We start from the raw sequence: 27,471 nt of genomic DNA, 5'->3' as shown, positions 1-27,471 counted from the left end.
TCTGGGGTCCTCAGTTCAAGAAAGGCACAGACACGTTAAAACAGATCCAGAGGAGGGACACAAAAATGATCCCAGGGCTGGAACATCTGTCCCATGAGGAAAGGCTGGGAGAGTTGGGTCTGTTCAGCCTGGAGGAGAGAAGGCTCTGCACAGACCTTATGGTAGCATTTCAATAGATAAAGGGAGCTTACAATAAAGACAGAGATGCTTTTTACCGGGGCGTGGAGCAACAGGACAAGGGGCAACAGTTTTAAACTGAAAGAGGGTAGGTTTAGATTAGACAGCAGGAAGAAATTGGTTATAGCGAAACTGGTGAGGCCCTGGTACAGGTTGCCCAGAGAAGCTGTGGATGCCCCATCCCTGGAAGTGTTCAAGGCCAGGTTGGGACAGGGCATGAAGCAACCTGGTCTAGTGGAATGTGTCCCTGCCCATGGCAGGGGTTTGGACTAGAAAATCCTTGAAGGTCCCTTCCAACTCAAACCATTTACTCATTCTATGATTTAGCCTGAATATACTATTTTATAGTAATCTCATGTTTTTGTTTGTTTGGTTTTTTTTTAATAGCATTTGCCATTATAACCAAGTAACTCACAACATTATGTTTGCTGCCACATGATTTGACACTTGCTTTAGGCCAGACAAGTTCTACAGCTTCAGCAGAGAAATTCTTTACCTGGGTCATCGGTGCCAAAATCACGTGCTGTGTGAGCTGGCTCAGGGAAAGCTCAATCAGTCTGTGTCTGCACTGCATCACACTAATGAGGTAATCACTGAGCTGCTAATGAATGGGATTAGTGACTGGGCAAGGAGTGTTTGTTCTGGATCCCTTGTTCAAATGCAACTCGAAGCTCTCAAAATATTTGCTCGCAATCAGCCATGAGCTGGGCTCGGTTCAGCTCCCACTAACGAGATGAAAATGATTTTCATCACTGGAGGATTTGCCAAATGTGCTGATGGAGAAAGTCTGCACTTTGTGGTGGATAGAGGGAAGGAGTTCTATTTCACAAGTAAACTCTCTGTGGTAAGGTAAAGCAGTCAGTGTCATAATTCCTAATTTCACACCAGCACTAAGATTGGCTGGAAAAAAAATAATATCACTCTATTAATTAGCTTTTCTTAATAGAAATTAACGAATATTTAATATTACATGTAACATTCCAATTATGTGGATTTGGTAGGATAAATCTAAAGAAAAACCTCTAGAACCTGTGCCTTCTGTTTCTTCACCAAACCAAACTGCACTGATTTCAGAAGTTTTACAGCTTTGACCCTGAATGAGCTTAAGCACCTGCAAGATTTCTCTGAGCATTTTTTCTGCTCAGTCTTTACTGAGGAAAGACTGTGTCAGCTTTTTGGAAAGGAAGAATGCAATTGAAATCAGTGCAGGCAGGAATCTAGTATAATATTTGTTATTCTTTTCTAAAGCTTCCCAGTAACCAGAAATCCATATAGACGTAACTGAGGTTTTCTTTTTTTTTTTTTTTCTGGTGAGAAACATATTTGTCAAAAGAATAAAACATATATTGTTTTGTTAAATTCCCTTCAATAATTCCTATGACATTTTAATTAAAACCATTTTTGAAATGCTTTATTTACTGGAGGAAAACTGCATTTATAACACACGACACACTTAAACGAGAATTTAAATGGCAGTTTCAATCATGTTGTCAGCAGAAAATATTGTGGGTGAGGATGGAACAAAATCCCAAATTCTGGTTGCATTGAAACCTGTGAAATGGAATCTAATGCAAAATTTGGTGCTTTTTTTTATGAGATACATTGCTTGATTTTTTTTAATAGACTAAAGGTCTTTAAAAAATAGTAACAGTGTGCCTTGTTTATTTGTCCTGCTCTTTCACTAGTTTTTCTCATAAATAAATGTGGTGTTCTGTGCATACAGTGGGACGAGATAAGCATCTAAGTGTTGTAAATGGCACATATAATTGTGGTCGTGCTTAGCTCAGATCCAGCAGAGCAGAGTCTAAAGCAGCAGTGCACAGCATGGGGGGGGGGGGGGAATCTGAGCTAAATTAATCTTTAAATGTACAAAACCAGTAACAAACAAACAAAAAAAGAATCAGACAAAACTCTTTGACTCTCATGGTTTTAAATGAGCAGAACTGGAGATCAGGAGCAGGTTAAAAACATAAACAGTGGAGATGAATTAAAAGCTACTTATCTTACAGCACATTGTATAGCAAATCTGAAGGCAGAGGAACAGCATTCCCCAGACACAGGGGATGCAATTAAAATATGAGGTAAAACATGTCTACAACGAAGGGGAAAAAAATAGGCAAAATTATTCACAATGGTACCAACACACAGTATGAAATTTAGCTCTTTTTTCATACAATTTGTGTTTGTTGGTGTAGCAGGTTCGATGGGACGTGTCAGTAACGCAGACAGGGATGCAGGGCCTGAATGTGCAATGCCTGGAGAATCCATTCCAGCTTCCCAGGGGGATCACAGGCTCTGCAAAACCAAGAAGAACTGATAAGTATTTACAGGATTCCCAGAGAGTTTCTGATGTAAAGCTGTTACTGATGGAAGGTGGTTACTCAAGGGGGTCCCAAAGTGCGGAGTCAGCAACAAAGTAGATGGAAAATCAGAAAAGTGTATTTTCAGTGATTCTAGCCAAGGTAACTGTGGGAGTAGAAGGGGTGAGGAGACTGACACAGGTTTCCCAGAGAAGCTGTGGATGTCCCATCCCTGCAAGTGTTCAAGGCCAGGTTGGATGGGGCTCCGAGCAACCTGGGATAGTGGAAGGTGTCCCTGCCCATGACAGGGGGTTGGAATGAGATGATCTTTAAAAAGTCCCTTCCAACCCAAACCATGTTATGATTCTATGATTGAGAGAATAGACAAAAAAAATTCATAAAGAAAATGCAGCATAGAGCTGCTGTAGCAAGGAAAAGAGTAGATTTTGTGCTGCTCTTCAATGCCAGCAGTTCCCATACCTGGAGAATATTGTATTTAGTTTTAAAAATACATTTTCTGGCAAAGTGGACAAAGTACAGAAGGCAGAGTGTGACATTGATGCACTTTGTAGGAGAGAATATATCTAAGAAATCTCGGTCTGCTTCCCATTTTTCCATGCAATGAAAACCTTGGACACTTCCCCTGGCTAGGAAGACTCACTATGCCATGTGTAGATCTCCAATTAGAGATCAAACCCATGTAAGTCTAAACTATAAAATGTTTACACTATTTATTTAGACAGTCAATAGGATAAAAAAAGAGCATGTTGCTCTCCAATTACCATAAAAGAAGCCTCTTAGGACAGACATCAGCAGCAGAACAGCACCTCCAAGGTCAGCACTATGGACTTCTGAGGTCAGATAAATTGTATTTTTGCATGCACCACCCCATGAAAAGGTCTCAGTGTTTGTGGTAACATCACCAGGAAATACATCTGCAGCCTTTTGAAGTGTTTGTGTTTATTCTACCTCTACTTCCTTAGTGAACATTGTTTGTGTATCTCTGCAATGCAAGAAAATCAAGTTAAACTTGTTAACAAGGGTGAGAAAAGGAATGAAAAAATAGTCTGTTATTATTATTGAAGACATAACTGGTAACAAGTTTGGGGTTTTTTTCTTTTTTTTTTCTCTTTTTTCTTTCTTTTTTTTAAATACAGGTGCAAGCCTTAGAAACACTCTTAGTTTTAATTATGCTTCACTGTAAAACAACAAGGTGTCAAAACAGACCAGTGATCAGACACCCCCTCCCTCAAAACAGCCAAATACAGACACACATTTATTTTTATTTCTCCTAATGTTCAAAATTGCTCATAATAAGATCATTTAGACAATATTCTGAAATCAGATGTCCACTGTGTGCTGTGCTGTATATACAAAGTACAGATGAGAGTTCTTACCTTGTATTCACATAAACACCCCAAAGAGGCAATAAAACCACTCTAATAAGCAAGGTTATCTTTCTGCAGATGACATTCATCTCAGCTAATTTAGGGTGCAAGTACCTGCATCTGAGTATAATAACTCCCAGGCTCCAGGTTCCTATTACAGTAATTACAGATCTAATCAATACAGTCAAGGATTTTTAGGGTGGGGATCATTTAAATGAAGTCATCAACTTCACATTGACCTAAATTTCAATGCCTGGTATTAGTCACAAAGGGATCTTCAGGACGACTTTCTCAGGTGCAGAAAGGTTCACTTCGGACACCTACATTTAGCTGCACAAATTCAGTAGCCAAAGTCCTTTTAATGTCACAAAAGGATGTGCTCAAGTTACTCAGATAAGTGGAGACACTCTGGAAAGTGAATGGACACCATTAATCATGTGACCTTTCCATCTGCATGGGAACTGTTCTCACTTTCCTGTTCACTCAGTGTGTCACCGTACTTTTTAAAGAGGAAAAGCTGCAAGATGAGCCCTGAAGGTCCCCTCCAGCCCAAACCAATGTATGGCATTATGTAATCCTGTGATATTTCTACAGGTGCCAATCATCAATATATTCACTGCATGTTCACTGCAGAATCACAGAATGAATGGGGGGGGAAGAGACCTCTGGACATGGAGAAGGGTGATCAGGGCTGTGTCCAGCTGGGTTTTGAATGGCTCCAAGGCTGGAGACTCCACAACTCTCAGCAACCTGTTTCCCTGTTTGACCATTTTTATATTTAAAAACAAACAAACAAAGAAACAAACAAACCAAACCAAATCAAACCAAACCAACCAACCAAACAAACAAAAAATCCCACACAAGTGTTTTGTTCAAACATTTTTTCATCTATTTCAGGTTGTGCCCATTGTCTTTTGTCCTGCCAGTGGAAACCACTGAGAAGAACCTGATTCCATCTTTTATACCTCCCTCAATCAGGTATATATAGGTGGATAAGATCCTCCTGAGCCTTCCCTTCCCCAGGCTGCAATCCCAGCTCTCTCAGCAGGAGAGGAAGGACCAAGTCAGATCCTGTGGACCTCAGATAAGATCTTATCTCCAAGGACTAGGACGAAGGGACCATATGTTGGACATGAAAGCAAACCCTACTACCAGCATTGCTGTCAGTACTGGGAATTTCAGTACTGCAGTACTGGGAATTGTCAATCTTGATTTGCAGGCAGGGAAAATATTGCAAAAGCCATTTAAATTAAAAATAGATAATCTACAGCCTTGGAGTGGAACAAGAAAGATTCGCATTTAACATTGCAAAAGCCATTTGAATTAGAAATAGATAATCTACAGCCTTGGAGTGGAACAAGAGAGATTCTCCAGACACAATCTAATTAAAGATATTCTGGGCCAACAAGCCAACAGACTTAAAACATGTTTCTGGTTTATCTGAGGATAAAAATGTGTTATTATGAGTTACGGAGGAAGAGTTTGAGTTCTGTCATACTTTTAGGTTTTGATTAAAGATGTTTTTTTTGCTATTTGCTGTAGTAATAGTTATGCTGAGTTTAACAGTTCTAGTCCTGGACTATATAGTCTTGTGTTAGCTGCTGTACAAATAAAGAATTAGAAGGAAATTTCTAGAAAAAAAAATAAAATTACATTGGAGTAGATTTGGATTTATTTTTTAGATTTGGGGAACTTTACTAGTAGAAACTCGGCTGACTTCAGGCTTTGTCTGTCTGTATTTCAGTGAATCATTCATATTCATTTCATAATCATTCATTTCAGTGAAACAGGCATATTTATCTTGATTTTTGTTTTTCGTGCAGAGAGGGCAAGAAAGAAAAGGGTAAATAAAAAACCCTAAACCCTGCTGCTATCAGGGTGCTAAAATTACTCTTCTGTGCAGGCTGACAGGTCTCTTTACTGAGAACTGCAAAAACAGACTGTAAAAAGCTGCTCCAGCTCTGTGGTAGCTCTAAGTTGCAATGGGAACGTGAGCTATGGATCCTCCCTTGGCTTCAGAGAAGTGACTTTCACCTCTTTGTGGTTCACAAGGTAGACTCTGCTCATTTATTTAGTCCAGGCTGCCCTACCTAAATTGAAGAGGCAGTCTCAAGGGAAGATAAGTTATCCAGGGTAATAAACCAATTAGCTCCTACCTGCTGTTGTTTCAAATCAAGGGAGATCTCTGTCTAAGTAAACATGAGGACATGTGTAGGGAAACTGTGATGATACAACTTTGGAATTTTGCAAATTTGTAAAGATTTAAGGCTTTCCCATAGATATGAATCTCAATGAACTTCTCTGTTGGAGAAGCTCATCCAGAGAAAATGTAGCCCATTGTTAATAGTAGATGACCATTATTTGTGGAGAGCTTTTGGGCCAGTTGGATGATTCTTTGAAAGTGTGAAACGATGACATTCATTACAAGCAGACTGAGATGATCAACCATGAATCATGAAATCACCAAGTCAGTGAAAGAGGGAAGATGTTCCAAAGCTCATTTCAGCCCATGCAAATGCCCTCACTGACTTTATCCAGCTTTGCAGCAAGCCCACAGGAAAGTTCTTACAGTTGCTCTGCAAAGTCATGGGCTGTAAACCCACACTGTTGAAGGAAGTCTGATGGATTGTCCAAAGGATGGAGAATTTAGGACAGAATGAACAGATGGATTTTGGTGGTGAGCACTGAAAACATGGGTGTGGAAACATCTCTTCAGAGTTATTTATGGCCTCCTCAACAAGTCAAACTCACACAAGGAGTGAACACGTACCAGAACTGGACCCTCAGCACAGGTATCCTGAGCTGCAGCCCACAGAAAAGAAATGTTAGGCCCTTCACTCCATTTTGCCATTTTTTTCTTAATTCAGTTTTGTTTTCATTTATTTTGATTTTTTTTTCAATGTCCTGAAGAACCTGTTTCCAAAGCACTGATGTCTTTTGCTACTTTTGAACTGAAACCTTCACATACACAAGTTTACACTAATTAAACCCATGTCACAATATACTTTATTTGTCTACTTTCCTCTGAAAGGGTTTAGACTCCATACTAGTTTCAGATGTAAATTGCAAAGTAGCTTCCAAATATGACAGAGCTGAAATCCTGCAGCATCATCTCATTCACGATAGAGAACCTAAATTCATCTGTGAGGCTGAGGGTGGAGACAGCACCTTGTAACATGAGGACCTACATTTTCTATTTCTGAAACCCCTCAAGAGAATATTGAAGGGAAAGTAGGAAACCTCTGGTTGTTTATGTTTTTCTGGTTCTAGTCACTTGTAGTTGCTAATATTCTTATTTTCTTTTCCTGACAATATGGAAAGTATACTTAGCATATGTTTTCAGGATTCCAAAGATCAAATTTACCCCCATGTCAGAAATTCTGCAGAATTTCCTCTGCATTTGGGGTGCAATTCGTGCCTTAACTAATTTAACTGAATCTCTTCCATCTGTGATAGTGGGAATGGGTTCTGAGGGCCCCTGTCTTCCCTTTCTGATCACTCTGTTGATTCTTTCAGCCTGGGCCTGATATAACTGCTTTATTATATACATAAAATTTTAATGATGCATTTTGAGGAGAGGGGAAAAAAAAAAGATAAGGAAAAGAATACAAAAGTCACAATACCAAGAAAATCTGTGGTGTTTTCTGCCTCTTTGAAGCTGGAGCTCATCAGATACCAGATTAGTCTGAGAATTATATTACTGACATCGTGAACCTTCCAGACCTAAGTCTTTAACTGGGCCTTTGTTCAAATGTACTACATCATGATGAGATTTTTACCTTCAGTAAAGCCTGTTGTTTCATCAGCTAAAGTTCACCTTTTTAAATAATCCTTCCCACTAATTTTCTAGGGAAGTAAATGATATCCACTTTTCATTACAGAATTTCTTTGATGCACAACTGCCCACAGCAGAAAAGCTGCTACTTTTATTCAGCCACACTGGCCATTTCTGCTTTTACTGGAATTTTAACAACAGCTTCTTAAAATAGGACAGACCTAATAATCCAGGAGTCTTCTGTCAGGAAGAAATGAGATAGCAGGGTGATGATATACCTCATGCAATATTGCTTTATATTCTCTTCCACATTTATTTCCCCTGTGCATTCTCCTAACGGCATCAATGGTTCCCAGCAGCCACCTTTGATTCAACTTCACTGAAATAATTTCTTTTTCTGCTTAGAAATACGCCCCAGTAGAAATCCAGTTCCTTTGGAATTATAGAGGAATTTTGGCCCTGATATCAAGGTCTTCTAATTTGGGAACTGCAGATCATTGTTAATACAGGAGTCTCAGGTAAAGACATTGATGCAACTACCTGGGCATCTTTCAGGGACCATCACATAGGTATCTTATGGATAGTAAAGGATGATCCTATAGCAAAAGTAAATCGAGAAACAAGATGATACTGGGAACAAAACAAAAACAGAAAAACCCCAGGAACAAAAAAATCCCAAACCCAAACTAGAAGCACTGTTTAGTGGTCCAAGAAAGATGCTGTTTATCTAAGACAGCTCCTTGGGATTCACTACACTAAAAGCCATCCCAACCATTTTCCATCTTCATGCTTGAAGTTAGTCATTCCTTCCTAGAAGGAATTTAGTCCTGTGCATTTCCCTCTAAGCTCTAAAGGTTTGTCTTAGCAGTGCACAGTACATGGCAGTTTTTAAAAAAACATGCAACTGATGGTCACGTAGACCTATGAAAAATGTCTCTAGCAGTTCAGAATTTGCACCTGGGAGCCAAAACTGCAGAGTATGACATAATAATGGCAAGAAATATAAGAGGTGATATCACATTTCACAACTGAATATTGCCAGCTGAACTTCGGGGACGAGGAGAAAATTCATTTCACAGAGGTGGAAATGCCCAGAGCCTGGAAGGTGACACAAAATGAATGAGAATAATTTTGCCCAACCTCTTAAAAACAAATGCTGTTACAGAAGCAGCAAGACTATCTGCATAAGGATTTTTAAATTATCTGATGCTGAATATGTGAAACATCAGGTAATGACATTGCAAACTCAGCTCTGATTAAATGGCAAGTGAAGAGCAAATCTCAGCAGCATTGTCTTATCACATTAGAACAAGGGGAAAATCTATTCATGAGTGAACTGACCTCATTTTTTCTCTCATGGCACACTGTGAGTGGCAGAGTTGTGTATGATTGAAAAGTCATTACACAGTTCTTTAACATGACAATGTTTAATCCAAGGCAAAGTTCCTTTTCAACCTCCAGCAACTTCTATTATTTGAGTGATGCAATTGATATAAGCCTTGAATGCATTTTTAGAGGTTGTGTGAGGTGTGAAAATTGGGTTCTGACAAGTTCTTCCAGTAAGTTCTGACAGGACTCCCCAGGAGGTACCTGAAACACAAACTTACCAGCCAATGTAATTCCCCAAAGACTCAGTCATGTTTCTCCCTGACCAGTTGTTTTTGATCCATAGAGTTTCAACCCCTCCAACCATTGTTCTCTGCCTCCTGCTTTTGAGCATTAACCTGAACTCGCTGCAGAGGCTTCACCTTCTATCTGGGTTGTCCCCATGTGTGTCACTCCAGCCCTGGCTCCACCAAGACACCCCCACAGTGCTGTGGCAAGGGTGAAAAGGCAGGGAAAATGAAGATATGGCCGAAGCTGAGATGTGGAAATAAGTAAATGATCAATTCCATTCTCTGAACAAAGTAAACTTAAAGGAAGAACTCCTTCATGCCTTATACTAAAGCAAGTCAGGAGAGAGAAGGAACAAAACCCACTTAAAAATAAGGCTTTGCTTCTTCTCAAGGGCACAACTCACAGAAGATGCTTCCTCCAAAAAAAATGTGTACTCCTTTTCTCTTAATATAATATTTCTTGTAAGGGCATTGTCATCCTGTTCAGCCTGGAGAAAAGGAGGCTGAGGGGTGACCTTATTGCTTTCTACAACTACCTGAAAGGAGGTTGTGGTGAGGGGGGGTGTCAGTCTCTTCTCCCGGGTAAGAAGTGACAGGACAAGAGGAAATGGTCTCAAGTTGTGTCAGGGGAGATTTAGATGAGATATTAAGAAATTTCTTTCATGGAAAGGGTTTTCAAGCACTGGAACATGCTGTCCATGGAAGTGCTGGAGTCATCATCCTTGGAAGAGTTCAAAAAGTATGTGGAATTTGGCACTTGAGGACATGATTTAATGGTAAACATGGTGGTGTTGGTAGGTTGATGATTGAACTTGATGATTTGAGAGGTCTTTACAAACCTTAATAGTTCCATGATCCTATGATTCTACTTCTCAAAAACACATCCTTATCATTTGGGTTTTTCTTCACAACATTCCAAAAACAAACTAAAAGAAGCTTCTCTGGAATCTTCTTCAAAAGGTTGAATTGCAGAAGACTGAGGCTCAGTGTGCAGAGAAGGGCTATGAATTTATTTTGTTGCTTTGAAAATAAAAGGTTAAAACTTCCAGCAATGCGTGATGTAAATCTTAGTGACACTAAACAGCTGGCACTGAATGACCAAGAAAATACCACTGGTCGCTCTCCAGCCATGTGTTCACTTTGCACTTTAAGCTGCATTAGTTTTACTGAGCTACAAGCTGCAGCCCTTTTTCTCACATCCATCTCTTCATTTTTAGAGAGCAATTAGGAGAGCTTTTGGAGTGGAGTTATTAAACTGTTAGCTTAATAGTGAGAAACCCTGTTTATCGTGAGGAGGATCAGAAGGAGAACGTAGCACAGAGCTGCTGGATTTGCCAGTGTTCCAACACAGGATGTTTCTTCCAGTTGCCACTTGGAACAAAGAGGTGAAGGATTTTGTTCATCCTTTTGCAAGTGGTGTGGTTGTCAGGTAAAAGCTGCTGGCAGGGAACAGCAGGGACAGTGCTCCCACTGCACCTCTTTAATCAGACCTCTTCAGTAATGGAGGTAATCTGAAGATGTTATCTTTAAAGATAAAGGCACCATCACTTACACAGCCTATTTCCCTCCCTCTTGACTCAACTTCAAAGTGCTCCAAGACAATCTGAACATTCATCTCCTTTTTTTTTTTTTTTAACAGGCTTTAACCTCTGTGTCCTCAGGTGCAAGTTAACTTTTGAGCTAGACAGCAAACACCTCCGTTCCCCAAACTTCATGCAGAACTAATTAGAGCCTCACTTGCCTGGGATTGTTCTAGATCAGGTGGGATGGGGCTCTGAGCTAGTGGAATTTGTGTCTGCTCAGGGAGGAGAATCTTTAAGGTATCCCTTCCAACCCAAGCCATTCTGAGATTTTATAATTCTATTAAAGAAGTCACAACTCTTCTGGTCTGAGCAGTCACCGCCTGTCTCTCTCTAGCAAGACAGGGCTCTCAGACTCACATTTGGCATCTCCTGTTGTGTAGAGGGAGGAAGGAGAGAAAAAAAATCAGCTTTATGAATATGCTGAATTATTCCGGGAAGCACTCAGGATAACATCAAAATGAGAGACATAAAACACTGCCAGCCAAGACATCACGTGCTGGGGACTGACAGAGATTAGACAGACCTGAGGAGTCATCAGTTTGCACCAATGTGGCAAATCTGATGTCCCTCTGGGAACATGCAGAATTACGGGCATTTGACTTTCATCTTGGATTAACTATCAGGAAGAAAAATGCTGACTTGGGTTAAAATATGTCTGGTTGCAGGAAAAGATAAATTCAAGGAGATGGATGTTTAAGTATCAGAGTACAGAGCCAAGGCTGCCAAGGATGCAAATTACTCAGTACCCGTCCAGAGTCTCCCTACTATTTCACCATCCCTGAGAAGCTGCCATGGGGAAATACCAGACTTTCACCTTGCATTTAACTACAGAGCAAACAAATCAGAGCTGTAAAAGGTGACAGAGACCTTTAAATTCTCATTCATGTGTTAGTGGAAATTAACATCTAAAAAGCCCACAGAACACACAGAACATGGTCAGCATTAAAGTGTTTCAGCTAAGGGAGCAGCAGCTGTGTGCTCCAGTTTTGCTGAAAGGTAAGTAGTGGAAGAATAACGTGGTTTGTGCAGAACTGGAGAAAATGAGAGTTGAAAAGCTTCCCTGTCAGGAAAGAAAAACACACTTGCACAGCAAGTGTTGCTGTCTTATTCACTGAGGGGTGTTTTCAGTGCAGCAGCCATGCATATTTAAATACAAGAAGTGCCAAACTCAGATAATTTTTTTTTAAAGACTATTTAACTATGAAGAAAACAAAACTGATTTTAGTCAATGAGGACAGAGATGGAACGGATAAAACTGCCAGCACTACAAATAGAACTGCAACTTAGAACATTTTCATTAAGAACAGCACTGGAAATAAATTGCTGCGTGGAGAACTAATTAAAAAAGTACTAATAAATCCCATAGATGTAAATATAATGCATTTTTTTCATCTATCTGAACAGTGGCTTTATTAACTCCGGGTGATGCTGGTTTTCCATACATATGTTGGTGTTATTCATACAGATGGTGCCAGGGCTGAAGCACTGAATGGAAGGATGATGCTTCACATGGTTGCTTCACTTGCACTCTGGCAATAAATACTAGATTAATGCAAAAACTAATCCCATCAGAAAGGAGATATTTTAGTAGACACCAGGGAGGCTAAAGCAGTTGATCCCTGCTTACAGCAGGAAAATGCATATATGCCAGAGATTTCACCCTGATATTTGTAGATAACCTTGATAAGTCTTTTGGATACACCCTCAGTTGGACCTTAGTTGGTTGTTCATAAACAAGGGTAAGAAGAACTGAGTTGATTTTCCTTTTGATCTCTCCCACCATCCTCCTCGTGTAGGTGGGTGAAGTTTACTCCCTTTTCTACTGCCTCAGATTAGTATTGACTGATGGAGCTCTGTGGATGAGACTCTTTTCATCCAAATTCAAATGCTCCAGATCAACACAAATCACCCTCATTTCCCTTCAGAGAGTAGAGAGGACAGTCTGGCTCATCTGTAACTCAAAAACATGCCATTTAACCTCTCTGTATCTAACCATTGACCTGAAAGGAGGCATCAAATGACCAGTTCAGGTTTAGTTGTCTAAACTTCAGTGACATTAATCCCATCCTGCTTGTTTTATATTTTACTTCTGAAACAAATATTCCTGTACTACCTTATTCTGTTCACTGCTTTTAATGGTTTATCTTGCATATTTTTTTTCTACAAATAAATCTTCAGTGACCAGACCACTGGTATCAGGAAAGAGCCAATTGTCATAAAAATGTGCCCTGCCTAGTAACATCTGCCCTCCCTCCCCTTCCTCCCTCCTTTCCTTTGTTCCTTCGTTCCTTCCTTCCTTCCTCCCTTCCTCTCTCCCTTCTTTTTTTAATACACACACAAAATGTTCCCATTTTCATATAGAGACCAGATTATCTTACTTTTCTTGGGAAATAAGCATAACTATTACCTCTCATGCCAGATCTTACTGAGACCCATCTAATGAAAGCCTCATAAATTCTTTAGTTACTCCATGGATACAATGTCCATCTTGTTTCCCCCACAATGTTCTTCATACACAGAAAAGCAAACCTCTCCTCTAACATGCATGTTCTCCTGCAAGCCCCACCAAAAATGAATAAAATAAAATCCACAGATTGAAAGGAAGAATAGAAAAATGTTTCAAAGAAAGATCTCTCTGAGTTACTAAGGAAGCAACAATGTGAGAATTCCCTGAGCTGGAAACAATCAGAAGCTTGGAGGGAATATCCTGAGTACAATCATCTGTTATTACTCTTCCCTAGTTGTCTGTTTTTGGGTGCTGTTGGAGGCAGTGTAAGAGTGAAACATTCCTTTTGTACTGGGAAGAGTGGCTGTCCTTACACCCTCAAAATCAGCTGTGTCAGAGTTATCAGGGTACTGCATCTATTTAACTCCTCTCTGTTTATTATCACTGCTGGGCAGAGCATCACTAAAGGGATTATGGAGAGTTCCAGAAGTGTCTCCATTTTCTTTTGAAAAGAAGCAGGGGTTTGTTGGGGAGGGAAGATAATCAGGAGTAGTCACTGAAGAGCCAGTTATACATTCCATATTCTGCATTGTGCCTCTGGTCCCAGTTCTGTGAACAGAAATGATTAAGATTTTACTTACTCTTTAGCACGTAGTGCTGTAAGGGATTAAGAGACAAAAGAGGGGAGATAAAGTATTTAATGGCTTCAGGAGACACAGAGGGAACTTTTGGGTATCAAAGATGCCTTTTTACAGCTCAAGTCTGTTAAACAAAAGGCAGAGGAAGAAAAAAGGGATTTCTATTTAGGTATTTTTAACAGATCTTGGATACTACAGTGACTGAGGTATTTGACAAGCTTAACATAAAAGCGAAAAACTAGTCTAGACAAAAGGCAAGAAAGTAAACTGCAGGGAATTACTAGGAATACATGGAATAGAAAGAGATTTTTGAGTTATCTTGATGTCTCTATAGATGTTTGAAAAGCAGAATAATTTTGGTAGTTGATACACAGTTTTCTCTGTCCAGCACAGCCAAGATCTCCAAGACAATGTTAATTAGCAACCAATTTTGGCACTGCCCATTTTCTTCTTCAGAGTCATTTGATTGGACATCATACTTAGTGTGACTGAAACAGGAGCCTACACATCCTCACCAAGCAAGAGGAGATCCTCTCTCCTCATATACTGAAATTCCACCTTAATAAGATCAGCATTGAAAAACCAAGGAAACAAGCAAAGAAAAAAACACATTTTTAATAGTCATTGTTCTTCACCTGCAGTTGGCATCAGCTGGAAGAATCAGAATAAAGTCAAATTACACCTTGTCTCTCTTTAGATGTCTTTTGGATTCCTAGTTTGGGATTCCTTGTTTGGAGGTGGTAAATCCCTGCAGCACAACATCCAAGTCCATCATTTCAAGTGACACCTAAAAGCACACAATTCCTCTGTTTTTCTCCCCCTCAATAACCCTGAATTGCAGCTGCACCTTGGAATAAACAGCTCCCTCCTCCTCTGTGGCAGTTGATTTCTGTTTAGCCCAGAGCACACACGTGTCTGGAGCAGCAGTGACTGTTGGAAGGTTGGAGAGATTCCTCCAGAGTGGGAGGGATCACACGCACTCAGGAGACCACTTCGCCTGTAATTCCCAGCACTGAAGATGAAGGAGATGTGAATCGTTATGAGAAGGATGGAAACACATTGATACATGTTAGGCTGTTTTTCAGACCAGCTTCATCTTCTTTTTTTCCCTTTGGTGAGGAATAGTAAATATTTTAAGGGGAAACTGTGCTGCTACTTAAAAAGCACTTACCTAATTAAACCTCAAGTGCAGAAATCTTTATTCCCTGTGTGATGCTCAGCACCTCAGGCTGTACCTCAGCCAGATGGCACTTTAATAGACACTACCAGAGGGATCCCTTTTTATATTTTAACAGATGGGTGCATGCAAGCTACTGGGGTTGGAGCAGAGGGTAGAATGAAAGGAAATGTAAGGAAAGAGAATCGAGAAAGAAAAACAAAGTTCAAAGGATGAATTCTCATTGAACTCTTCCGTTTCTGCTCAGAACAGCTTGAGGTCTTGTTTCTTTCCTAGAAAGAACTGTTCTTTCCAACCCCTTGGACTCAGACTCAGCGATCCCAAACCATTTCACAGCACAGTTACCGTGAGAGGTGTTGTGCTGGCAGCAGAACTACCACTGCTGGTTTCAGAGGCTGCTGCTCCAAGGAATAGTTGCATGAGTTTAGGAGCAGGATTCAAGCTTTTCTGTTGTGTCTTCTGCTGCCCCTGTCCCCCCGGCCATGCTTGTGCTCAGAGTGTATATTGTAATCTCAGCAAGTTTGGGATCTCTCAAAAAACTTTCCCTCAGAAGGGAAAGTCAGTGCAGGAGCATATTGCAGAGGAAACACTCTCAGAATCCTTAAGGTTGGCAAAGACCTCCAAGATCATCGAGTCCAACCTTTGGCTAATCAACTAGACTTTGTCAACCAGGCCAGAGCACTGAGTGCCATGTCCAGTCCTTTCTTGAACACCTCCAGGGATGGTGACTCCACCACCTCCCTGGGCAACCCCTTCCGATGTCTGAACACTGTTTCAGTGAAGAAATTCTTCCTGATATCCAACCTGAACCTCCCCTGGCACAGCTTGAGGCCATTTCCTCTTGCTCTGTCCCTAGTTTTCTGGGAAAAGAGACCATCTCCCACCTGGCTACACCTTCCTTTCAGGAGGTTGCAGAGAGCCATAAGGTCTCCCCTGAGCCTCCTTTTCTCCAGGTTGAGCCCCCCCAGCTCCCTCAGCTGCTCTTCATATGACTCTTGTTTTAGTCATTCCCAATGCAAGATTTAGTTTCCATGCCCCTGCATGGAATGGAAAAGCAGAGAGTTTTATCCCTGAATGACCTGCTTGGGAATTCCTGTTTTGTTTATGTTTTGCTCAATAATTAAGAAGAAATTGTCCTACATCAGCTGTATGTAGGACATATATTCTGAGTCCAGCAGTCAATAACAGAGTTTCAGCAATACATCTACTTTTTTTGTGTCTTAGAAATGCATTTCCTTTTTTTTTTTTTTCCCCAGGATTATTTTCATGGCTCCCCCCTAGCTAATAGAACATTATACAAACAGATAGGAAAGAGCCCTTCCAAACACAGAGAGAGAAAGTGTCTGTGATGAATCCTTGGTTAGAAACAGGGAAGTGGAAAGGGCTGTCCCATCTTTGGGAGGCTGATTGTAAAACTGCTGTAAATACACTGGGTCTGATTCTCACAGTAGAAACATTTTATGCTTAATGTAATTCAGTTTATGGCCCCAATGCACTGCCAGAGTGGTGTAAATTGGCATTAAAGTTAATGAGAATCAGGCCAAGGGAGTCCAATATTTGCTTTCTACTGTGCTTGAAATGACTTCTGTTGGTTTACAGCAACGTTTAAAAGTCAGCATGGAGACATTATAAATAAAAGAATCCTGGGTCACATCCATCCATCCAAGAGAAATGCCATGGAACATTTGATCCAGAGTCTAAGCCTTGATTTAATTACAAGTAAGATTAATTAGGCTTTTAAATGTAGATGTTGATACAGTACCTTTTCCAAATCCATGTCTTTCAATCATTTCAAATCAGCAACACTTTATTCAAAGGCAAAAGTTTTCATGAGCCTCATTTCACATTTCTTCTCTGAGTAAAAAATTATACAGGGATAACAATGATAAACCTAAATGGTGTATCATGAATAATTTTCAAAACGCTGACAGGAATATTTGCCCTTGCATGGAAGAAATGCTTGGGGAAAACAAAAATTTCCTTTACCTTCAATTGTAATAACATTTAATGACTTGTGAGGCATCTGATTGTTTGCTATGAAACTCCCTGTTTCTGCTTATGTAAGGGCTTTGTTTATTGTTATGGTAGTATTTGTCTTTATCCAAAATTGGTTGGTGCCCAAAGGAAAGCATTAAAGAAGAATTCAAAGATTTCTGATATTTCATCATTTCAGTTATATTTTAGCAAATATTCAGATCTCTCAGGTACTCTCAGAGCTGTATTTTGCAGAGTTGTTATATTTCTATAAGGCTGGAGAGAAATATCCCAGAAATCCAATAATACAAATGCATTAAGACCATTCTTTTTGGAGGAGGGAAAGTCTGGATAACTACAAAAAAGCAGCTGTAACACATGCAGATATTCTTTGCATATATCACTGCATTTTCTTATTAAAATTGAACATTCTTATATAGACCAAAGTAAAACAAAACAAAACTTTAAGTATATTTATAGTATACATTATTTGAAGGCAAAATGCTGTAGATAAACCTTAATTATTGATAAGAAAGGGGAAATGGCCTCAAGGTTTACCAAGGGAGATTCAGGTTGGATCAGGGTTGAATATCAGGAAAACTTATTCACTGGAAGAGTGGTTAAGCATTGGAACAGATCGTCCAGGGAAGTGATGGAGTCACCATCCCTGGAAGTGTTTAAAAGATTTATGCTATGTTTACTTGGCCTGATGATACTTAGTCAGAGGTTGCACTTGATACTTTTGAGGTCTTTTCCAAGCTTAATGATTCTATGATATAATGAAGATATTCAGAATAGTTCTTGGAAAAAGTGTTCAAAGTTCAGTGTTACCTGTCCTGAAATCCATCTAAGACAGCAGAGTAATAATGTTCATATGACATGATGAAGGAGATGTCCTATTCTTCATTTATGCTTAAATATTCTTACTTTCACTTGTTTTCTGGTGCTGCACATTCTGTGCCGCGAAGCTCTGACACCCCATACACTTTCTTAACCTATGGACTCTAAATATGTATTATGTTCATGGAATAATAAAAACATAGAGTGCTTTGGGTTGGAAAGGACCTTCAGGATCATTCAGTTTCAACCCCCCCTGCCCTGGGCAGGGACAGTTTCCACCAGACCAGGTTGCTCCAAGCCCCATCCAACCTGGCCTTGAACACTTCCAGGGATGGGGCATCCACAGCTTCTCTGGGCAACCTGTGCCAGGGCCTCCCCACCCTCACTGTAAAGAATTTTTTTTATACTATCTAATCTAAATCTACTCTTTCAGTTTGAAGCCACATGTTTTACCATTTATACAAGCCAAGTGAACATAAATGAAAACTCAGTGGGACATCAGGTTTCTGTCTTGTATCTTAGGAATACAACTCCCTCTCTACTACTCTTGTTTCAGTCCCTGTCTACTACTCATTGTTTTTGGGATGGGTCACCAAATGCAGAAGGACCTCAAGGAACCTGGAGCGGCAAACTGGAAAGTCCAAGTCTCACTTATATGTTTTACAATCAGGAACACTTGGAGTGATAGAAAAGGTTCAATGATGTTCTGCAAACAATGATTTAGAATCCCCAAATGATTTAGAATCACAGAATCAAAGAGTATTTCAAGTTGGACCCATAAGGATCATCAAGTCCAATCTCCTGTTCCTCACAGGGCTACCTAAAACTAAACCATATGACTAAAAGCATTGTTCACACATGGTGGACAGATTTGGTGCCAGGACTACTTCCCTGTAGATCCTCTTGCAGTGACTGAGCACCCTCTGGCTGATGAACCTTTTCCCACTGTCCACTATGAACTTTCCCTGATGCATCTTCATCCCAGTCCCTCGTGTCCTATCACTGGTGACCAAGGAGAGGAGATCAGCATCTCCCCTTCCAATGCCCTCCTTGAGGAAGTTGTGGACTGTGACGAAGTCTCCCCCCACCCTTCCCTTCTCCAAGCTGAACAAACCAAGTGATCTCAGCTGCCTCCCCTGTCCCACCCTCCAGGATTTTCACCATCTTGGTCACTCTCCTCTGGACACATTCCCATCATTTGATGTCCTTCCTGTATTGATGCACCCAAAACTGTCCATAGGACTCGTGGTGGGGCCACACTGGTGCAGAGTAGAGTCCTGAGGACAGTAAAGACAAATCCATAGGGGGGCAGAAATATCCAGGTGGAAAATGAGGATGTAGAGCTGGAGTAACTAACTCTTAAATATTTTGAAATGGATCCTCAAGTCCACATTCCCCACTGCCTTATTCCAAGGATTTAAGTGCCTGAAATTGTCTCTTATCCTAATAGAAACCTCCCAATTCCTGCAGGATGAGGATGTGTAGTGACTTCCTGAAAGGTGTTTGTGTTTATAAAATAAATGCAAATTGTGGGATGCTTTCCCCTTCCTTTCAAAATAACATTTGGAAGGAGGAGAGAACAGAGCATTTTATTTTCTCTTTTAGCAGTGTCTTGTTTTATGTGAAGTCATTAAGAACAATTAAGTGATACTATTGAATGTTTTCATAATGGAATTAGAAACCTGAGAAAGTACAGGAAATGTGTAATCTCATAATTTGGGTCCCAATTCACCCAGTTCTGCTGCTGTTATTGCTTTGTGCAGCTTCATAACAGCAGACTGGATGGTCTGTGTGACCTCTACCCTGGTAGAGAGTGAACAAGACTTTGAATTCCACTCCATTTGTGAGAATAAATGAAAACTCCTTGGATTTTAATATTAAATCCAATTGAAAATGGGCTGGGTTTGGTTTGTGTTCAGAGAAGAAAGTCACATTTTTCAAAATGACAAAAAAAAAAAAGAAAAAGAGAGAACAAAAACCATAAATTGCAGCTTGAAATGAAATTGTTTGGGATAACTCATTCAAATTCCTTTTTGACTATTGACTCAGTGAACTTGTAAAGATGGGAAAATGTGTTATAAAACTATTATCTTTTTCATCCCTATTCTGGTGGCTGAAGGGACTGTGATCAGCCTTAGTGGAGCACAGAACAGGGAGTTGATTTGGGAGTTGTTTTTGATCTCTTAAAAGAAGCACAACTTTAGCTTTTGATTTTACCTCTGAATAAAAGGATTTTGCTTTCCTGTGTCTGCAGCATCACTGAGTCCTTCTGGTACCAAACACCAACCAGCTGCAAAGTTCATTAAAAAACAATGTCCTATCATGAGTTGTTACATCAACACCCAATCTGAACCTACTCAGTAATGGGCCTTTTTTTTCCTTTTCTTTTTTTTTTTTTTTTTTTTTTTTTTAAATAACAGCAAAACAAACAAACAAAAAAAGGCAGGAATTTAGATGAATATTTCATCACTGGATTTACTCCTCCACTTTGAACACAAAATGTTGTTTCAGCAGGACTGGAAAGCAGGCAGCCACCTACAGAACTTCCCCAGGCAGAAATCAGATGTACTTTTTGAAGTCAAACAGAAATAAGACAGTGACAATTTTTTCCGTTTTGTTCCCTTAATTGCCAGACAAAGTGCAATTTTCTGTTCTGTTCTATCAACCAGCTGCCCTTGTCATCCCCCACCCTGCTGCACTAATGGAATTTGACATCCTCTTTGTTGTTTCTGCTGCATTTGTGACTCACTGTTCAAAATAAAAACCTACTAAGAATAGCACAGGTTGTTGTAATGGCAAAGTCATGAATTTCCCTTTATCTAATTGCTCCCAGATACATCTTTTTCATTGCTGGGGCTCTTGAAGTTGTCTTGGTAGGCTGTGAGCACTCAGACATGCAGCTGTGTACCAGCCAGCACATCAGTTCCAGGAGAAATCCTGCTGGGGGAAAGTTTTCCAAATTACTTTGGCACCTAAAGCATGAAGGGAAGGTTTGGGAAGGTTTGGGAAGGGAAGGTTTGGGAAGGTTTGGGAAGGGAAGGTTTGGGAAGGGAAGGTTTGGGAAGGTTTGGAAAGGGAAGGTTTGGGAAGGGAAGGTTTGAGAAGGTTTGGGAAGGGAAGGTTTGGGAAGGGAAGGTTTGGAAGGGAAGGTTTGGGAACGTTTGGGAAGGGAAGATTTGGGAAGGTTTGGGAAGGTTTGGGAAGGGAAGGTTTGGGAAGGTTGGGAAGGTTTGGGAAGGTTTGGGAAGGGAAGGTTTGGGAAGGGAAGGTTTGGGAAGGTTTGGGAAGGTTTGGGAAGGGAAGGTTTGGGAAGGGAAGGTTGAGAAGGTTTGGGAAGGTTTGGGGAAGGTTTGGGAATGTTTGGGAAGAGAAGGGAAGGGAAGGGAAGGGAAGGGAAACATCCAACCCAAGTGACACATTTTGAAATTCAAATCACTTTTCTTCTTTACACCGAAGCAGATGCACAGATGTCAAAACAAGCACAACAAACAGAGAAGTAAGACTGAGGGACTGACTGACTCATGGGGAAAAAACATTTAAAATGTAATGTATTTAATGTTCCTGACAGATTTTGAAATGTGGGAAGAGCTTGCAGCAACAAGCAAACGCAAAATTAGAGGTGGCAGGGTGATCATTTGGAGCCCAAAACTGAATGAGGTCCAGAGACGGTGGTGATGTATCAACTGGTAAGAGGAAAATACTCTCCCAAAGAAGAAAATGATTGGGAGCATAATTAGTCAAATTCAATGACACAGCAATGCAGTTAAAAGCATGTAAAATAGTCATATTTTACCAAAGTCGATTTATAGCTCAGAATTAACTCCAAATTATATAGGAACACAGAGCAGGAATGAATTTTATTACACTGAAAAGCTATATTCAAAATGAGTGACAAATCCCACACTGTCAACCTATTTCTGGACTGTGAAAGCACTGTCCTGTAATGCATTTCAGGACTCAGCAGAGCATTTGGCTACAGATGTAAATAATGTTATTCACCTTCATTCCAAAACATTTTAAAAATTTGAAAGGATACCACACCTGTTAATAGTTTTAAATCCCAGTTTCGGGAATTACCAATTAGCATGAAGGGATAATTTGGTCAAGGTGCAGGAGGAAGCATTTTCATCTTATATTTAGAGTAAGCTGCATTTTATTCTGAATATTAGAACTCAGGGATGCCCCCCTCCTGTGTTCCCAGCCTGACTTGAGCCAAGGAGGTTTTAGGTTGAATAGAAGTTGACATGTAAATCAATAATGTTCTAGGAAGAGGGGAGAGGTGAAAATCCTGCAGTGAAATACATTTATAACAAAACCAGACAAATCACTTCACAACAGCACCTCAGCCAGACAGGAGCCTCTCTCCACAGCACCAGGGCTGTCCTCTGGCAGCCTGATGGCCTTAGAGATATTGTTCCACCCTTGAGTCTTGTGAAATTTGAATATTCTTATTTTAAAGGATTCTTTTCTGCCATTTACCCTTATGCTTTGCTCTCATAAGATTTGATACAGGCCTGAGCGAGTCAGATGTTACATAAAGTGCTTCTCACCCCAGAATCAGAGTCACCGTGTAAGGAGAAGCTACAAACCCAATTATTTCCACAGTCAAAGGAGTTTGCAAAGAAAAGGCAAAATTCTTAAGCCTAGAAATGATAACCTCTGTTTCAACAGAGGCCAGAAGGACTTCTCCACACTCCTGCTCCCACAACCAATGTCTGATTCCAGGGACAATGAGTTGTTAACAAAAACTTGGCTTGAGTTAGGGAATGACATGCCCAGGTTTTCTTCCCAGAGGAATTTTGCCGTGTTTTGGGTATCAGATGGCCAATGGAAGAGGTAGTTTATGGGTCCTTACAGGCATTTTGAGCCACAAGGAATTCAAGTGACTCACTGAGAGCTGCGCAACAAGGAGATGACAAAATTACCTTTTCATCACAGAAGTGGATAATATAAAGCTCAAAATTCTGTTGCAACAGCTGTTGGAGAGTGACCCCTGTGCTTTAGAGCATTTGTTTGCATTATTTATTCTATAATTAGACAGCACACTGTTCCCACCTTTTATATTGAAGTTGACTACATTTATTTCAAGCTGGAACTTCTGCTCCCCAAGGATTTATCTCCACTGTCACTTGGTTTATCGTGACTGTTGGATCACTGGTTATCTCTGAACAGCAGGAGGAATGAATTGCTTTGTCAAAGTTTTGTCCTTCTTTTTCTCTCTGTTTTGCTGACTTTATATATATACATTATTTTAAGTCTCTTCTTCTCCTCCCAAGTCTGTAATGTGCCAGTGTATCCACTGCTGGAAAAAAACTCAGCTTTAATGGCCTCATTGATGAGGCCATAAGGGGGCATATAACGATTGTAAGGAGCTTTCCCAGAATTACTGACTGCCAGAAATGCTTGAAACATCATGTGCATCTTTTCCTCCCTTTCAATGAGGGTCATTCTTTACTTTCTGACTACCACAGATCACCTTATACAGTGATGCAAACTCAGTAAACTGATTAAACTTTGCCTTTTTTTTTTTTTTTTGATCCACAGTCCTAAATATTCTTCAGATGCTTTGCTGAGAAATTCTGATGTACCCATTTTTCAAAATGGCATCAAGAATATCCTTTCGTCATTCATCTGAAAAATAGATTTGGCCAAGATGCAGGGCTGTGTTCTCTATGCTCACTGTGAGCAGGAATTTAAAATTCTTTAGAAGTGTCACCTGCATTATCCATCCAGTAGCTCCTGTGTTCATCCCACAAGCTCACAGGAAGTGTGGGCAATGGGAATGACTCTTCCATGCTTCCCTTGACTTCCACTCACAGGATAAGCAACCATCCAAATCTTTGGGTAACTGTAAAGCTTCTGGTCATGCATATCTACTACTAAAACCTGTTCTGAACCTAAAGGCTGTCATCCAGCTCAGCTCTCTGAAAAAAACAGGCCATAAGCAAGAATAATTGAGCATCCAAGTGCCACCATTCACTTTTGACAATAACACGTCTCACTTCAGGTCCTCGTTCATCAAATCCAAGCAAAATGTCTTCCCACATAAAAGGGATGTTTGGCAGATAAATTCTCATGTGCTGTGGTTAACTGAGACATGGATGTTCCCAATGAAGTGACTGACTTTACATTCTGGACAGGATTTGACTGGTGTGCATTAAATTAGGGCTGTGACTACATGTTGGTGAAGATGAGAGGGAGAAATGATTGTTCACTGACCACTCCCCATCCTGTGCCTAATGTGGTGTTGATTAGATAGTGAAGTAATATAATATGAAAATATATGCAAAAGATAACTAAGTTATATAAGCAATATTAATTTTGATGTTTGCTAACCACTAAATAGTTTATTTTTTAACCAATAGTTCTTTCATGTTCTATATCCTTGCATCTATAGATTAAACTCACTACACAAAGAACACACCCCTGAACTGTTACCCAATCACATGATTATTTTTTCTTAACAGGTAAAATTCAAGTCAAATATGTGTGGAAAAGTGGTGACTCCCATGTGTCAAGTATCGTTTCATTTTAAAGTACCACCAAACCACACTGAAAGCCAAGCAGTGAGTGCAGAACCCTTCATCCAAATATGACTGAGAAAAGACTCTCTTTGCCTTTTTCTAGGTGCCTTACACCGTGCCACACATTTTTTGGACCAGCCTGTTTAAATCCAAATGCCAAAGAGTCCCTCTCCTGCTATTTGGGAAAGGATTGGTCCTGACTCCACGGCTGGATGTTCCTCTTTCATGAGGCTCATCTTGCTTTGCTTTGGCTGCTGAAGGCTCATCCCTCCTCCCAGTGTGGTAGATACAACACCATGGGATGTGCCTTTAGGGGCTTCTTACACTTCCTCTTGGTGGAGTCAGTTGCCATGGGAGGGTAGTGACTCCAATAGATTTTGTCTATCTATTTCCAATAGATTTGTCAAGGCTGTTTTAAAAATAAACCAATGGCAACTTTGTTCTGACTTCTGCAGGAGGCTCCCTGTGGTTTCAATATCACCATTCATATTTCCTTCCATTTAACTGCTTCATGTAGGACTCCTTGGCCTGATGCTTCCCTGTAACTTCTCTGAACTCTCCTCCCTGGTGCTGCTGAGCAGGGACAGCAGGAGCATTGTCAGGAGTGGCTGCTCACAGTGTCCTTGATTGAGACCCAGAGGAAAAGGGGCTTCACTGTTCTTTTCACAGATTGTGTTGGCTCAAATGTTACTTAAGACCAGTGTCTTTAGGTTGTGCAAGACTGACTCTGCCCAATTGTGGTTTGCAGATTCCCCATGAGGAAAAGAGCACTGGCCTCTTCTCTCTGGTGACCAGTGATAGGACCTGAGAGAATGGCCTGAAGTTGTGTCAGGGGAGGCTTAGATTGGATATTGAGAAAAGGTTCTTCACCCAGAGGGTGGTGGGCACTGGAATATGCCCTTGTGACTCCCTCACTAAGTGTTCAAGGCCAGGTGGGATGGGGCTCTGAGCAACTTGATCTAGTGGAAGGTGTCCCTGCCCATGACTGGAGTTGGAACTAGATGATCTTCAAGGTCCCCTCCAACCCAAATCATTCCATGATTTTATGACTCTCTAGAATATGGACCTACCAGCATCTTCAATGGACCAGTGTTAAGTATCAAGCCAGCAGGGACAGAACCACACATACCTTGCTCTCATTGTTCCTCAGCTATTACAGCTCTCACTAAAAGAGCAATCCATGCCAGGATGAACTGTGAGAAAATATCTGTGAAACTTAATCCATTAGAGAAGAGTTTGGGAGCACAGCAGTTGAGATCCTGCCATCCACAGGAGGTCCCACTGGCTAATGAGAGCCTTCAAAGATGTCTTCACAGAAAGAGAAGGTTCTTTTATCTGTCTCCTGCCAGGGAAGTAGGTTAGGGGAAATTTAGCAGCACTTTTTTCTAGAGATGCTCAACAGGACCCTTGCTGCAGAGATTTAGATAAAAGAGGTATCACCTTCTCAATGCTGGAAAGTTCAGTTTGGTGGCACTTTGCAGCCTCTCCAAAGGAAGCCAGTGGTCTCATCACCATTGCTGGGAAGCCTTGATGGTTCAAGGTACCAGCGAGTTTGGCCATGCTGCTGAGATCATCTGGAGAGATGCCAAGTGATAAATTCTCTGTGTGTCTCAAAGGTTTTAGCAGCTGACTTTGAGAGGCAGGTGGAGTCCTGTGTGACCTCGGGTGAGACACTGAACCACTCACAAGCTTCTTGAGCTTTGGTGACACTTTCTTCCTCACAGATGAAATATGTGCACGTATAGAAATGGAAGAAATTAAAATTAAACTGAAGAATTTAGCTTGAAATAAAGTCTTCCAATTTTTTTTTTAATTTTGTTGTGGCTTGATCCTTATTTTTTTTTTTATTATTTGTTTGTTTAGATCTATTTGATACCAATAATGCCCAGGATTTGCTTAAATGTTGGAATGACAATTGATAAAAATAAAAGACTAATAAACAATGGTATATATGTGTGTATATATATATATATATATATATATGTAATTTTATCTGATATAAATTAGCAGTCCAAATTCAGGTTGTGAAATGGGGAGAGTGTGACTGAGGATGTGAAATAAGTCCTCTTGAAAGACACATCGAACGATGTGGACATCTTGTGACCTCTACTTCAGCAAAGCAATTTATCAAAAATGCATTGCATTGTTGATATGCTTTTCTTTTCCTCTTTACATACATAGCCTATTAAGATCCTGCTCAGAAGACTAAGCTTCATCTTTCCACATGGAATTTTCATGAACTTCTTTCTTCAGATATAGACCTAATTACACTTATGTTTAACTCTGAAATCACTGATGTCATTTAAATGACTAGAGCTTGGCACATGTAAAAGAACTTTCCTGAACCAGGGACGATAATAATACTATATTTATTGAGATATACATTGAAGCAGGATCTGGTGCAAAGTTTTCCTCTCTACCTCGGAAAATGTACTTCCTCCCTGTTTTTCACTTTTCCCTCCTTTCCATGCAGTACTTCTCCTAACTCATTTTTTCACCCTAATCTGTACCCATGGCAAGAGGACTGGGATGACCTCAGTTGCTCCCACTGTGCACAGGGACTGTTTCAGGATAATCCTTGTTTTCAGGCTGTGGATAACAACAGGCATGGGAGCTGCACCACTGTGAGTGCAGCACAGCCAATCCCTTGGGATTTGCTGTAGAGAAAGACAAAAGGGGGCTCTTCCCTACTCCTCCCATGTACTGGGTGTAGGATCTTACTACATTTCCCCATTCAAATCCATACTGCACCTACACACCAAAGCATGAGGGTTTTGTTGGCACAAACACAAAGCCAAATTAATAAAGACAAAACTAACTTTTGATTCTTCTCGTTCTACCTTCCTCTCCTTTAAGCCTCGGGTGGTCTCATTAAGCCTGGATGTCTTTTAGAATGTAATTCTTAAATTTAGTAGCATGGGATTTTATAATCTTAAATAATCTTGTAGCTCTGCCCCTCGTTGTAGCCGCCCTGATGTCCCAGCTTAGATCCCCTCGTGCTTTGTCTTATTCTGAGACACTGAAGAAGAGGGA

At 40.4% G+C, this 27,471-nt stretch overlaps 1 protein-coding gene across 5 annotated transcripts in view; it reads right to left on the bottom strand.

Annotated features, from left to right (window-relative positions):
* Window positions 1–1,822: 1,822 nt before the first annotated feature.
* Window positions 1,823–27,471, bottom strand: part of TSNARE1 (t-SNARE domain containing 1) — a 472,184-nt gene continuing 446,535 nt past the window's right edge. For all 5 annotated transcript variants that reach the window (XM_032688083.1, XM_032688116.1, XM_032688100.1 and 2 more), the window contains one exon: window positions 1,823–2,472. The gene's annotated coding sequence lies outside the window, so the exon portion shown is untranslated. The remainder of the gene's footprint in view (window positions 2,473–27,471) is intronic.

This window comes from Chiroxiphia lanceolata, chromosome 1 (assembly GCF_009829145.1).
Source record: "Chiroxiphia lanceolata isolate bChiLan1 chromosome 1, bChiLan1.pri, whole genome shotgun sequence".
NCBI lineage: Eukaryota > Metazoa > Chordata > Aves > Passeriformes > Pipridae > Chiroxiphia > Chiroxiphia lanceolata.
This window is presented reverse-complemented; position numbering and strand designations above follow the sequence as displayed.